The following is a 14,582-nucleotide window of genomic DNA, read 5'->3' as shown; positions in this document are numbered from 1 at the left end:
TATGTTCCAGTTATGTTTAATTCTGGTTTTGACTCATCAACATTCCAAAAAGAAAAAAAAATGATTAAAAGGTTTTAAATCACAGTAGTTGCAGTATCTGGAAGTAAAAATACCTCCCTTCAGGCATAAGGAAAAGGAGAGACAGTACATGAGCTTAAAAGCACACTAACAGATTTGCAGCTCGTGCAGTATATGCTTGAGCTCAGCAGTGGGTGCACTCTGTGTTTCACTTTTACCCTCAGAGAGGGGAGAGCATCATCTGGTCAAACATGGGTAGGGGTATATGATCCCACACTGGACTTTGGTAAGAAGTAGAAAAAAAAATTCTTTCCTTCCTCCAGGTAGATATTACCAGGACGGAACTAATGACGTCACTAATGGACTGACTTCAGGTTAGATCTCAGCCTGCAGACCAGACGTTAGACGTCCTGCACAACTGGACACTGCAGCCTGATGGGCATGATCACTCTTTCAAAAGCAAGATAAAAACGGATAAATAAATAGAGGCTAGCAACCTGGAACAAGCTAAAAACAAATAGAAAAGCCCCTATTCAAAAGCTACTTCAGTTAGAAATTGCACTAAAAACTCCTCATGCACTAATTATTCAGGGACCATAAACGAGCCATGATAATGATGAAAGTGTATAATGAATTTTACGTCTAGGAACCCAAAAGATTCTGAACCTCCTCCCAAAGTCAAGGTGGAATGGCAGTCAAGGTGCTGGTCTTATTCTCCATCCCCTAAACCAGTATCCACACCACCTGCCCATTTCACACTCACGCTCCAAACATACCCCTGCAGGATCCTAATCCAGTTCTCTATAATGAGTTAAAATGACAATGTAGAAAAATCCTCTATGCTTCTGAAGGTTTGTTCAGGAGAGTTTAGGAAAAGAGACTGTTAGTTACTCTCCTAGGCACTGCCTTTCCTCAAGCCCAAGCCAAAGCCCTGAGCGTTCCGGGCCAAGATGGCAAGTCGGGAGGCTCCTGAACTCACCTCCTCTCATAGACACACCGCATCGATAGCTGCACACAGTGCAATTCCCTCCGAAGCCCCCTGAATTCACACATAAGAGGAAGTAAGAAGACTACAATGAGGAGGAGCAGGATCAAGAGTGAAAGGGAAAGGAACAGATGTTAGAGAAATGAGGAGTGAGGATGAGCAGAACAGTGTGCCCCTGCCCTAGCCTAACAAGACAGAAGCACCCAGTTCCACATGTTTCCTGCTTCAAGCAGATCCTGCAAGGTATCCAATAATGTTTGTTCCATGATTCGATGGACAAAGCCTGTGCTAAACCTCACATACCGAATCTTATTTAATCCTCATACCAGTTCTCTGAAGTACTCATATTATCCCCATTTCTCAGGAAAAAAAATACCCTGAGTCTTAAACATTGAGTGCCTGGCTTGCTAAGAGGCAGAGCTGGAATTTGAACTGGAGACAGTGTGCCTCCAGGGCCACTCCCTTTCAATGCCACAGTATAATGGAAGGACAATCATGCCGTCCTCCAAAACGTGCCTTCGAATCCATATATCAAGGCTGGATGGACTGAACCATCTTTTTTGAAATATTGCTTAAAAAGGAAGCTCATTAGGGGCGCCTGGGTGGCACAGCGGTTAGGCGTCTGCCTTGGGCTCAGGGCGTGATCCCGGCGTTATGGGATCGAGCCCCACATCAGGCTCCTCCGCTATGAGCCTGCTTCTTCTTCTCCCACTCCCCCTGCTTGTGTTCCCTCTCTCGCTGGCTGTCTCTATCTCTGTCAAATAAATAAATAAATAAATAAATAAATAAATAAATAAAATCTTTAAAAAAAAAAAAAGGAAGCTCATTAGCACTTCCAATATTCCTGATTGCCCATCCTTAACGCTCCACATTTGTCTAGTGTTGATTTTAGTGCATTTTATAAGATTGTAGTGACCTGCAATTCGCAGTTTCGGCATCAAGTTCAACTCCTGTGTTCGTCTTCCCATTCCAGTCTGATGACAACCTGTCCTACGCATCAGAGAGGGCTGGGTTCAGCTGGAGGCAGGCAAAACCCTTGACCCGAGGACTTAGAGAAGCTGAGGACAGCAGAGCTCTTTTCCAGGAGCTCAAAGACAAATGTTTTCTTTCTCTCTGGTTTCACCCTAGTGCTTTATGCACTGAGTGAACGTATTTGTTATTCAGATTCAGTGACTCACCTAGGAAATCTCATAACACTTTCCACTTAGTATTTAATACCAGGTGAGAAACTTTACTGAAAGAAAAAAAAAAAAAAGAGATCCAGTACCATTACCTAGTTGACAGTTTCTCGGTTTGTAAATTATGAAGAGCTGCGGGAGTGGAACTCACAGTACACCAGAACCTATAAAAACAGGATCAACTAGAATTAAACTTTTCCCTATAATTTTTAGACAGTCAACAGGTTTTTAAGGAACACAACCAGCATATTAATTCCATTTTTACTAATCCTTTCTCATAAAGAAAGAGAAGAAAAAGAAACAACTAGAGAAAGAAAAGAAGAAAAAAAAAAAACCTTAGGGAAAGGAAATCAAATTAAAATTAAAATTAAATTAAGAAGAGAGAAGAAAAAGAATGACAGAGTTACTGCTCAAATCTGTTAAGACAGAGTGGTAGAATCTGTTGAAATGGAAGAGCTCTGCCACCAAGCACAGAATTCTTCCGTCTCAACAGCCAACCAGCCAGCCACTCTCCTCATAAGAGTGTTGATTGCCGCCAACATGGAAATCTCTTCCTGTTTTAGGCACCCTGGGCAATTAGACAATTCCCTTACACGTAACCAAAATTTCTCTAGTTGTACTTCTCTACCCATTGTTCTTAGTACCATGATGTAAAATAGTGCCTTTTCAACTACCTGAGGTAAAGGCCAGATTTTTTGTTTTTGTTTTTTTGCCAACACACCACAGATCACATGCTTAAATATTGTGTGAGCCAAAACCAAGAGTAGGACGCTTAACTGACTCTACAACCCAGACAACCCAAAAGGTTCTAAAGTTTTAAGCTCAATTTCTGAATTTATCAGACTGGTAACAAGCCGGTCACAAACTAGCGCCATCTGCAGGCCACACTTAGAGTAGCACTCAAGAAGGACTAACGATGTGGCTTGGGTTCCTCCAGAAGCCAATGCTGAGGCAAGGATTCTACTGCACATGGTTTACTTTGGAAACTAAATCATTAAGTACTGGGAATGGAGTAGGGAAGTAGGGCAGAGAAGGAATAAAGTGTGGGTTTTCAAGCCAGTTTCCACTGTGGGTGCAACTCCACTGGAAACTCTGGAAGACAGCATTAAATAAACCTCAGATTTATCCCTATCAAGGGGAAAGGAAGATGGGGGTTTTATGCACCAAATCCCTGTTTGTTATTGGATAAAAGAAATGCTAGGGCATTAACTTCTGGCTCTTCTGATTTTTACTATACTCTTGCCCCATATAGCATTGTGGCTAGAAGAAACACCTGCAGACAAAGTGTCACAGGTGTTCACGCAAGCAGCTTTCAGTCCGTAGAGGTGAGTGCCAGCAGGGGGAGGGTACGACAACAACAGCCGCTACACAACGCAGTTCAAAACTGTGCAGAGGGTGTGAACAGAGAGTTCGAAGGGGGAAAATGGCTCTCCAACATACGAAAAGATATTCTCCAACATTTATAAACAGATGCATGAAAACTCAAACTACACTGAGATGCCATTTCTCACCTAGCAAGTGGGCAAAGATCTAAGAGTTTGAGCACAGAGGCCGTGAAGACATGTATTCTCATATACTGCTCTTGAATGTGCAAACTGGGACCACCCCCATGGACAGCAATTAGGCAGTATCTTTTAAGATTAAAAATGCATTAATTGGGGCACCTGGGTGACTCAGTCAGTTAAGTGTCTGCCTTGGCTCAGGTTATGATCCTGGGGTCCTGGGATGCAGCCCCCCATTAGGCTCCCTGCTCAGCTATGAGTCTGCTTCACACTCTGCCCCTACACCCTTGTGCTCTCTCTCACTATCTCTCTCTCAAATAAATAAAATCTTCAGATGAATAAATAAATAAATAAATAAAAACGCATAGTTAAGTTTGAACCCAGGCCCCACTCACAAGAATTTATCCTATGATTATGCCTGCAAGAATTCAAGGTGAAAAATATGTATTGCTGCTCTTTTTTTTTCTTGTTTTTTCATGAATAACATGGTATAAACAGAACATGGGAAAGAATTCAAACACTGATTTTTGTAACGGGTTAAGTTTCCTGTGATGCTTTCACAGAACAGAATTCTATACAACTGTTTAAAACAAATGAGGCACTTCTTTACATACATATATATGGAAAGATCTCCAAAATATATTAAGTAAAAAAACTCAAGGTGTAAAATAACGCACGTCGTTTGATTCCTTCTGTATATGTGTACTTGCTTGTGATTGCCTAAAGAAACACAGTGGAAGGATTCAAAAGAAATGAATTAAAAAAAAAAAAATCACACCTAAACAGGATGGGGGAACAGGGCAGAAACAGAAGTAGAAGCACTGATATTTTTTACATCATTTTGATTTTTTCATTATATGAGTAGTCTACCTAATTTTTTAAAATAAATTTAAGTTTGAAAGGAATTAGTTGCATGTTTCTGCTAAGTCTTCTCTTGTTAAGGCTAAACTTCATCCAGCTTATCCAGTCTTTCCTCTTAGATAATAACTTCCGAGTCTTCCATCGCGCGGCTCCCTCATCTCTTAGCCTCCTACAAATGTTCCTGAACCAAAAACAGAACTCTAGATGAGGTGTAGCCAGGCTGGAGCACAATATGACCGTCTCTTCCTTATTCTGGATCATCAATGTAGGTCTCTAGCAATGTAGGTAAGCTTGTATTAGGTTGTCGTTGTGAGGGGTTTTTTTGATAGTCAATAACATGCCTAAATTCTTTTCATAGAAAATGTGAAGCCCAGTCTCTCCATAATCTGCTCCAGTAGCCCCACCTCAGCCCCCTCCACCACCAATACCGACCACCCGACACTGATTGCCACAAATATTTTTAAACTTAAGTGTAAAGCAAAAGCAAATAAGCACTCTTTACTATCTTTGCTATAATTCTGTAAATCTAAAACTGTTCTAAAATAAAAGGTTTATTTTTAAAAAACAAACAATCTACCCTATCCTTTTTAAAGTTTATTTAGTAGAAAATAACCTATTCTTCTGGCCTGGAAGATTGTTTTAAATATTAATTGCATTTGCCAACATGCATGCTGTCCACACACTTCCTAAATATAGCTTCCATGTCTTTATTTTAGTTTTTGATAACAAATATAGAAATATTTTATCCATAACCTCCAACTTCAACTGCAATATTTCATAGGCTAGATGAAGCCTAGAGATTATCTAATCTAATAAACTCATTTCACGGATGTGGAAACTGAAGCCCAAGGGGGTGAAGTAATTTCTGCAAGGTCACATAGCTACATTGTAACAAAGCAGAATTAGACCAGAGATGACCTGATTCCCAGGCTCAGAGTTTTTTTGGTACTTTTGGAAGCAGATGACTCCGTTGAAAACAAATTGGCTAGAGATCAAAATCAAAACGGTCAAAAGGACAGACTGATCGGAAACAGGTATATCCAGCTACTGATTTTGGACTTCTCAGTCAGTGATGAGTACTTTACCTTTAGAAAAATGACAAGACTAAAAGAACAGCATTATACGATCTAATGGTGTATTTAGATTGCCGATGATTATTAGAACGCTAAATAATGATAAATGATATTTTAACTCCTTTTACATTCTCTAATTAAAATAATATTAGAGTCTTAGTAGACACTTGAGGAATATCCAGCAACAAAGGTTGTACTTAATTAATCTCTGTTGGAATCTTTTCCCCATATGAAGAAGACTTTGTCAAACTGCTGTAATATAAAAGAAATTTACTGTAAAAGTGTTCCTTTTTATCTGGCTAAATATATCAAGTAGCATCGGTGGCAGCCATAGAGATGACCCATCCCATAGCCCTTCAAGAGAACCTGCTGATTGACAGCCTCCAACTGCCACATCTTGGGATACAGCACCTCATCCACTCAACCCATGATCCACATTAACTTGGGCTGCTTCCGGCCCGCAACTGTGCATGACAGGGGGACTGGAGGCCAGCAATGACCGCTTTGTTAAGATTTCTCTAATGGGCAAGTTTTTTTGAGTATTTCCCATTGCCCCACCCCATGAGTCTTTCACAACTGCACCAGGATCTGAAACTCTTCCTCCCTGATCTTTCCCTCACTTTCACCTTTCACAGGTGTGGGACCTGCACTGCAGTAGGAAGGCTCCCTCCTGCCTTCTCCTTCAGGCATATCCTCTAACGTATCTCTTGCTCTACCTTGCTGTCTGCTTCTTGGAGGACCTAACTGACAAAGCATCAGTGGATGAAAAGTCACAAAATCAATTATTTTTATTATAATGCATCTTAAAAATCATAACATGTATTGTATCTTGCACTGAAATAAACCCTTTAACAATTAGTTTCACTAACTAGTATATTAAGAGAAGACAGGCATAAATAAGCCAAGATGCACGAAACAGAGTGTGTTGGGAAAGTGCTACCAGAGGTGGCATCAACTTTCCCAAGCTCCACTCCCTTTCCCATAAAACAGAAGAAAACATGTGTTCCTAAAGATTTAAAGACATAAAATATCCTGCAAAACACACAAAGGAAAAATACATATTTCTATTTCACTGAAAATTATTAGACGGATGGTCTCAGAGAGGGGCTAAATGTGCTGAGGCAGGTAGCAAAGGGAAGACGCTTGGGCAACGAAAGCTGAAAATGGCCAAATCTGAGTGAAAGGTATGAGTTTAGCCCCTCCTCTGCCCAGAGACTGAGGCGGCCAGAGGAAGGAGGGTTGAGGAATGAAGCATCCCAAGTGACGAGGTCTGCCTCACTGAGTCTTAATAAGACACAAAGGTTTTTGTAGGAATCTTCTGACAATGTAGTGCAGTGCTCTAAGGACACTCAAAGCAAAGAGCCTAAATCGGGCCAACTCTTAAGAGCACAGTCATGCAGCAGAGGAGTCAGAATAAAGATGCCAATCACCCTGGACACAGGAGCAGACCCCTCCCCATCTTCTGGCCACAAGCAATGATCAGATTCTGCTTTGACAACAAAGTGAGGGAGCATAAGCCACAAAGAGTTACCTAAATTGAATCTTCTATTGGTTAGTTGAGTAGTAGTCCCATGAAGAGTTATTCCAATTTAAAGAATTAAAGAATTGTAGCATTCCTTATACCCAGGAGTTGTGCACCAAAAGTTATGGAAAGATAGAAAATGGGAAGTGACTGATGTCAAGAAAGAATTGGGAAAAGAGAGCAAAAAAAGAGAAATAAAAACTAAATTAAAAAGAATACACATATAGATGACATAAATGCATAGAAAGGGAAAGTGAAGGAACTCAAACACAGATAAAGTTGTTGCTGTTGTTACTGTTGTTAAGATTTAGGAGAAAGTACTAGAAATAGCCAGCAAACAAAGGAGATATAGTATAAATGCAAATGGAGAACTGTAAGATAACATCTAGGAAATGGAACAAATGAGATACTTATGATTGTAATTCAAGAAAATTTCCTTAAAAAAAAAGTTTTCTGAATTTAGAAAGTCTTGGATCTACGTATCAAGGAGAAATGCTATATTAATCTGTAAATGATATATTTTATTGGACATATCTTAGTAAAATTATTAAACTTCAAAGATAATGAAAAAAATCTTTAGGTAGTCAGGAACAATGAAAATCAGATTGTCATCCTTTATATTTTCTTAAAGATTTTATTTATTTATTTGACACAGAGAGAGAACAAGGAGGGGGAGAGGCAGAGGCAGAGGGAGAAGCAGACTCCCTGCTGAGCAGAGAGCCTGATGCAGGGCTGGATCCCAGGACTCTGGGATCATGACCTGAGCTGAAGGCACACACTTAACCGACTGAGCCACCCAGGCACCCCTGTCATCCATTTTCTAAGCAGCAACATTTTAAGGTAGAAAACACTGGAGCAACAACTTTAAGATACTCAATGAAAGAAAATGTGAGCTAAGGATTTACATCTAGTCAAACTGCTCTTCAAACGTAAAGGCCACAGGGGTGCCTGAGTGGCTCAGTTGGTTAAGCGATTAAGCTTTAGTGTGGGATGCTTGATTTCAGCTCAGGTCATGATCTCAGGGTCACGATCCAGCACTCTTCAGGCTCCACCCTGGGCGTGGAGTGGAGCCTCTTAAGATTCTCTCTCCCCTCTCCCTCTGCTCCTCCCACCTCTCTCACTCTCTCTCACTCTCCACCCCACCCCACAAAAAAGTAAAGGCCATAAATAAAGAGCTGTAAATACACTAAAGCTCTTCCCAAAGAAGAAACTAGAAAACAATCCAGCACAAGAGGATTGCAGAAGCTTGAGCATAAGGCTGACAGACAAGCACTGAATATATTCACCTGTAGAACAAAGACTAAAAGATGAGGGTGACAAAGTAGTATATAAATTCCAAATGTTCTGACGATCTGTAAATAATCCATACAATTAGCAAAAATGGGAAGGGAAAGAAAAGAACATAAGGAAGATTGTAGGTATGAACTTCCCAGCTATACCTTTTATGATACCCAATCAAAGAAAACGGGAGCTAAGGATATCTCCTGAAGCTGATAAGCCAAATAATAGTCATTTAATTGTACTTAAGAATATACAGACTAAAATTAGATAAAACTACCATGTTTTGTCTTTTTAATACTAAAGATCAAAAATAAGACAAAAAATGAAATTGAATGGTGAGAGGAAGAGCAGAAGTGAGGTAGCAGTAACCAACTATTTTAAGTACTGGTTCTCATAGGAAGTCATTGGAGAAGATCTAAGTCAGAGAAGACTAAGGACATTAGCAGAGAAGTGATAGAATAAAAATGAAAAGTATTCCTAATTATCACCAGATATTAAGATATATTTTACAGTCACTATAATTAAAACAGTGTGGTTCAGACAGACACATAGAACAAAAAAGAGAGTGTATAAATAGACTCGAGTGTGTATAGAAACCCAGTATTTGATAAGGTGGCATCTCAAATCGCTGAGGAAAAAGATGAACTATAATATTGTGTTAGGACAACCAGACATAAATTTGGAAAATAGAATAAAATCAGGTCAGTACTTCACACCAGGAAAAATCCAAGATAAATCAAAGTTTAAGCGTTAAAAACTGAGAACATGGGAGAATTGCCTTATCACCTGAGTTGAGGAAAACCTTACTAATTCAAAATCTAGAAGCTACGAGAGAAAACACTGATAAATCTAATCATGTTCCTTTTCCTTAAAATGTTGGCATGACACGACACAACATAAGGTAAAAGCTAAAGGTAAAAGACAAATGGTAAACTGAGAAAACATATTTGCACTTAGATGGCTAATATGCTTAATAACTAAGAGTTCTTACAAACTGAGAAGAAACAGACTAACGACCTGATGAAAAAGTGGCAAAATGTATCAGCAGCCATTCCCAAAAGAAGAAACGCAAATGGTGCCTAAACATATGAAAAGATGTCCAAACTCACTCTTATTCAGGAAATGCAAATGAAAATGACGATGAACTACAATTTCTTACATATCAGATTGGCAAACATCCCAAAGTCTGCCAACGTCCTCGACTGGCAAGGTTCTAGCAAACAGCTGAATTCCCAGCCAAAGGAATTTGATAAGATCTCAAAAAAAAAAAAAAAAAAAAAAAAGACTAGCAATCTATCTAGCAGTTTCACTTCCAGGAAGCTACCTCCAAAATATTCCCACAAAAATAAAAAATGACATATTAAGAAACAAATATAACACTGTATGATAACTACCTGGAATTAAAATAAAAGCTTTAAAAAATGATATATGAAAAGTATATCTTTTCAATACATAGTACGATAACATCTGGATAAGAAAAAAGGAGATAATTAATATATACATAATTCTTTTGTATTTGCAAAAAGAGAAACTGATAAAAATGGTTATCATGAGATCAGTGGTCCTCAGATATTATATAAAATTCCCCTTCAGAGGCTGACTCCCAAAATTTCTGATTTAGAAGTTCTAAGACAGGCCTGAGAATTTATATTTCTAACAAATTGTTAAGTGATGATGCTGAAGCAGCTATTCTAAAACCACACTTTGCCTCCAAAAGTTAAAACAAATAACAAACTTATCAATATATCAAAATAATGACATTATAACACAAGCAATAGGTTTATTTCAAGCGGTTTTTGAGGATATTGAATGTATGTCTTCAGTGGAATGTGTTCTAATTAAAAACAGAGCTTCAATTAATCTTAAACTTAATTCAGCATCTTTTAGCATCAGTATTATGAATTTGGAACTAGTATACATACAAATACACACATACATTTACGCATGAAGATAAATCAAAAAATAGTTCAATGATGTTAAGAACCAAAATTATTAGTGTAAAAGAATTTAAAGAAATTAAATGAAAATTCTATGATGTTAAATTTGAATGGAATACTGATATTCAATATCAGTATTATTTCATTATTTTTCTTTTCAAAGTATGTATTCTTTAGTTCTACAATTGCAAAGATCTTGAGAACGGTGACCACCCAAAAACAAGAGAGCCTCCAGTGACCACATTCTGGTGTCTAAGCAGGATTTCCCACTAAAAGGAACCACAGCTTTATGGAAGAATTCTGATGCTAGATTTGGAGAAGAAAATACATAAAAAGAGTTTGTGGCAAGGTATGCCAGAAAAGAAGCAGACAATCAAAGACTAACGGGACATATCAGAAGCAAACATAAACAAGCAGGAACAAATAAAAGGCAAGAATCCCATTGGCAAAAACATGCTAACAATGAAAAACAACAGTAACTGAAATTAATTAATTAGAATTCATGATTTCATTCCATCACTTAAAAATAAAAAAATCCCCAATGCATACACATATAAAGATCTAGCTGGTCACCACTGAGTTTTAAGTATTTCCTTACTTTGAAAATTGGCAGTAGAAAGAAAAGAATTAGGCATTTACCCTGCCTTCTCTGTTCTACCCAGTAACTAAATAGCCCTAGTTGAATGACACAAAGTTCTTTTAAACAGAAAAAAATCCAGTTAAAGAAAATGAAAAAAAAAAAAACTAGAAAATCACCATTTTGCCAAATGAAATAATTCAGGCAGCTTTCATCAGTAGATGAAATTTCTAGACGCAAAGTTGATGGGTAATTGTAGCATGTTAGCATCACGAAAGTGTGACACCTAGACACTAGCACCATGTGCTTTCTACAAAGCACCAGCACCACAAATGCTTGCCAACAGAGTTGAACCTGCATCTCACCAAGCATTGAGAACCAACTTCAGTTAACAAGAAATACAAGGGATAGAGCAACAAGTTAAATGTCACCAACAGAAAACACAGAGACAAATCCAGAATGTGGAACATTCTATAGGACACGTAACCCAATCCTTTCAATAAATCAACAACAAGGAAGATGTGACACCAGATAGAGAAATTTAAACAAATGCAGAGTGTGGTACCTTGTGTGAACAAATCAAATGTAAAAAGATATTTTTGAAACATTTGGAGAACTATAAATATATTAGAATATATGAAGAATTATTTATTTTGTTGGGGTGATAATGGTTTCATGATTTTTTAAAGTCCATTTTTAAGCAGCACATACTAATATATGTCAGAGTAAAATAACACAATGTTCGGGATTTGCTTTAAAATATTTCAGCAAAAAAGAAGAATGGACGAAACCAGCAATGCAAAATGTTGATGGCTATTGAATCTAGCATATGGGTATTCATATACTATCCTTCTGATTTTTATGTATATTCAAAACTCCAAAATACATGGGGGCGCCTGGGTGGCACAGCGGTTAAGCGTCTGCCTTCGGCTCAGGGCGTGATCCCAGCGTTCTGGGATCGAGCCCCACATCAGGCTCCTCCGCTATGAGCCTGTTTCTTCCTCTCCCACTCCCCCTGCTTGTGTTCCCTCTCTCGCTGGCTGTCTCTCTCTGTCAAATAAATAAATAAAATCTTTAAAAAAAAAAAAAACAACTCCAAAATACATTTGAAATGGTGGAATTGAAAAAGTGGACTCAAAGAACTCTGTCAATTTTTTTTTAAGTATTTCATGTTACTTTTACAAAGTACAATGAATCTAGATCACTGATAATTACTGCTCTCTAATCATTTAAGAATTTAATCTAAATCCCAATGTACGGGCGCCTGGGTGGCACAGCAGTTAAGCGTCTACCTTTGGCTCAGGGCGTGATCCCGGTGTTGTGGGATCGAGCCCCACATCAGGCTCCTCCGCTATGAGCCTGCTTCTTCCTCTCCCACTCCCCCTGCTTGTGTTCCCTTTCTCGCTGGCTGTCTCTATCTCTGTCGAATAAATAAATAAAAAAATCTTTAATAAATAAATAAATAAATAAATAAATCCCAATGTAGTAGAAAATGTCCTAGAATAAAAGTCTAGAGGGAAACCTGGGGCCATCCCTGACATTAATCTTTTGAATTTGGACAAGTCATTTAATCTTTTCAGATCTGGTGATATGTAAACTTAGGAAATTAGACAGGATAACTTTAAGTCTTATTTTTACCTCCAATCACCAGAAAGTAACAGGAATGTACCTTTATGGGTAAGCAGAGGGCACAGAATGAGGTAGCCAAAAAAGCATGAAAAGAGCAGTTAACCCAAATAACATCCTTGAGTTCCCCTATGTGAAGTAAGTGGGTTAGATTATATTTTTCTAAGATATCTCCTAGTTCTAAAATTCTACCAAATGTAATATCTGTAGCCATAGTCTAGGCAAAAAAATGGAGAGTTTTGTATCAGATCTTAGTGGCTGATGTTAGCACTCAGTTTCAGCAAGGCTTGTTGTTTCTGTACTCTAGATAACATGCTTATTTATCAATAGGATAAGAAAACAGGAATCGACCAGTTGGTTTCCAACTTTCTTATCCCTGGATCAAAAAAAAAAAAAAAAAAAGAGCCTATTCATGATAAAGAGGGAGCAAGTTTAGTTTTTCAGTGTTGTATGACAACATCTCAAGAGACACCCAGTGTTCAGCGCCCCAGATGAGCATCTTCAAACATGAGCTCTCTCGGAAAAACAAAAGTTAGAATTAAGGCAGAGATTGAGGGGCGTCTGCAGGGGCGCAGGAGCCTGAAGGAATTTGAGGAAGGGAACCTCATGGATATCTAAGGAGAAGGCCCTGGAAGATGGAAGAGCATGCACAAAGACCCTGAGGCAGATAATGTTTGGTGCTCAAGGAAGGACAAGGACACAGGTGTGGCAGGAGTAGAATGAACCTGAAGGAGAACAGGTGGAGACAGGTCAGACAGATAACAGGGCCATTCTGTGAGCCTGGGAACCCAGGGCAAGGACTCAGGCTCTTTAGTGTCTCTGAGAGTCAAGTCATTGTAAGGTTTTAAATGGAGGCGTGCCATGTTCCAAAAGGATCTCTCACTTTGCTGAGTGTGGAGTAGACTGTGAAGGGGCAAGGGAATACTGAAGGAGGAAATTAGAAGATAATAATCCAGGAATGAAATTATGGCAGTTTAGAATGGGGGATAGTGGGGAATACAGTCAGGCATGGTCAGGTGTGGGAGGAACAGGTTTGGAGGGAGGAACTGTCCTTTTGGACATGACAATTGTGTAATGGGATTGAAGGAGTCACCTGAGATGTGAGTGAGAAGAAATCAGCTCTAATGACAGACATGATGCATCCTAACTTTAGACGGTGGGAAGATGAGCAAGGTCCAGCAAAGGAGATTGAGGTAGGCGGACAATCTTGAAAGAGTGGAGATTTGGAGGCCAATGAAGAAAGTGGGTCAAGTAGGAGGGACTGATGACTATGACTATATATGTCCAATATGAGAGAGGCTGATCATTGGATTTGGCAATATGGAAATCATGGGTGACCCTAATTACCCTAATAACTCTGTATCCCTGGGAATATTTTACACATAATATGTTTTAAAAATATTTTATTGAATAAATGAAAAGATATATCTATCTACTGTAATTCTGAAGTTTCCATAGAATTCTGCAGTTGAGCTACTTAAAAACACAGGATAAAATAAGTCATTTCTCCGATTTAGCAAGACAAAAGTACAAAAGAAATAAACTCCATATAAACAAGTTGCCAAATGCTAGAGATGCACTAGTGAAATTCTTCATATATGATTTAAATTAATTTTTAATGGTGACTTTTGTGTTTATTTAGATGAATAATTTTTTTTATTAAAAATAAATAAAAGCAAAACTCATTAGATAGCCTGTGGGAGGAGACAGTAATGTGTACTGTTAACATAAAAGCATTAGCTTCTAAAAGATAGCTACAGTAAGAACTATCCTGCCTCCAGCATGACCAATTAACCAGAGATCTCAAGGTAGACCTTCCAAATACCTGCTTAGAAATTGGCTTATTTTTCCAGATCTATCCCTGTGGTTTTAATTAAGCAAAAGATCATATGGCTTACTTTATGTCATTTCATTCTGGGAAGAGGTTTAACACCAATACTGAGATGATGAGGAGATGGGAGAAGTGAGGGAATGAGTACAAAAAAGTGGGTCTGAAAACCTGTGAAGATTTTTCTAAAATAT

This window comes from Ursus arctos, unplaced genomic scaffold, assembly GCF_023065955.2.
Source record: "Ursus arctos isolate Adak ecotype North America unplaced genomic scaffold, UrsArc2.0 scaffold_3, whole genome shotgun sequence".
NCBI classification, from domain to species: domain Eukaryota; kingdom Metazoa; phylum Chordata; class Mammalia; order Carnivora; family Ursidae; genus Ursus; species Ursus arctos.
Note: the sequence above shows the minus strand (reverse complement) of the source record.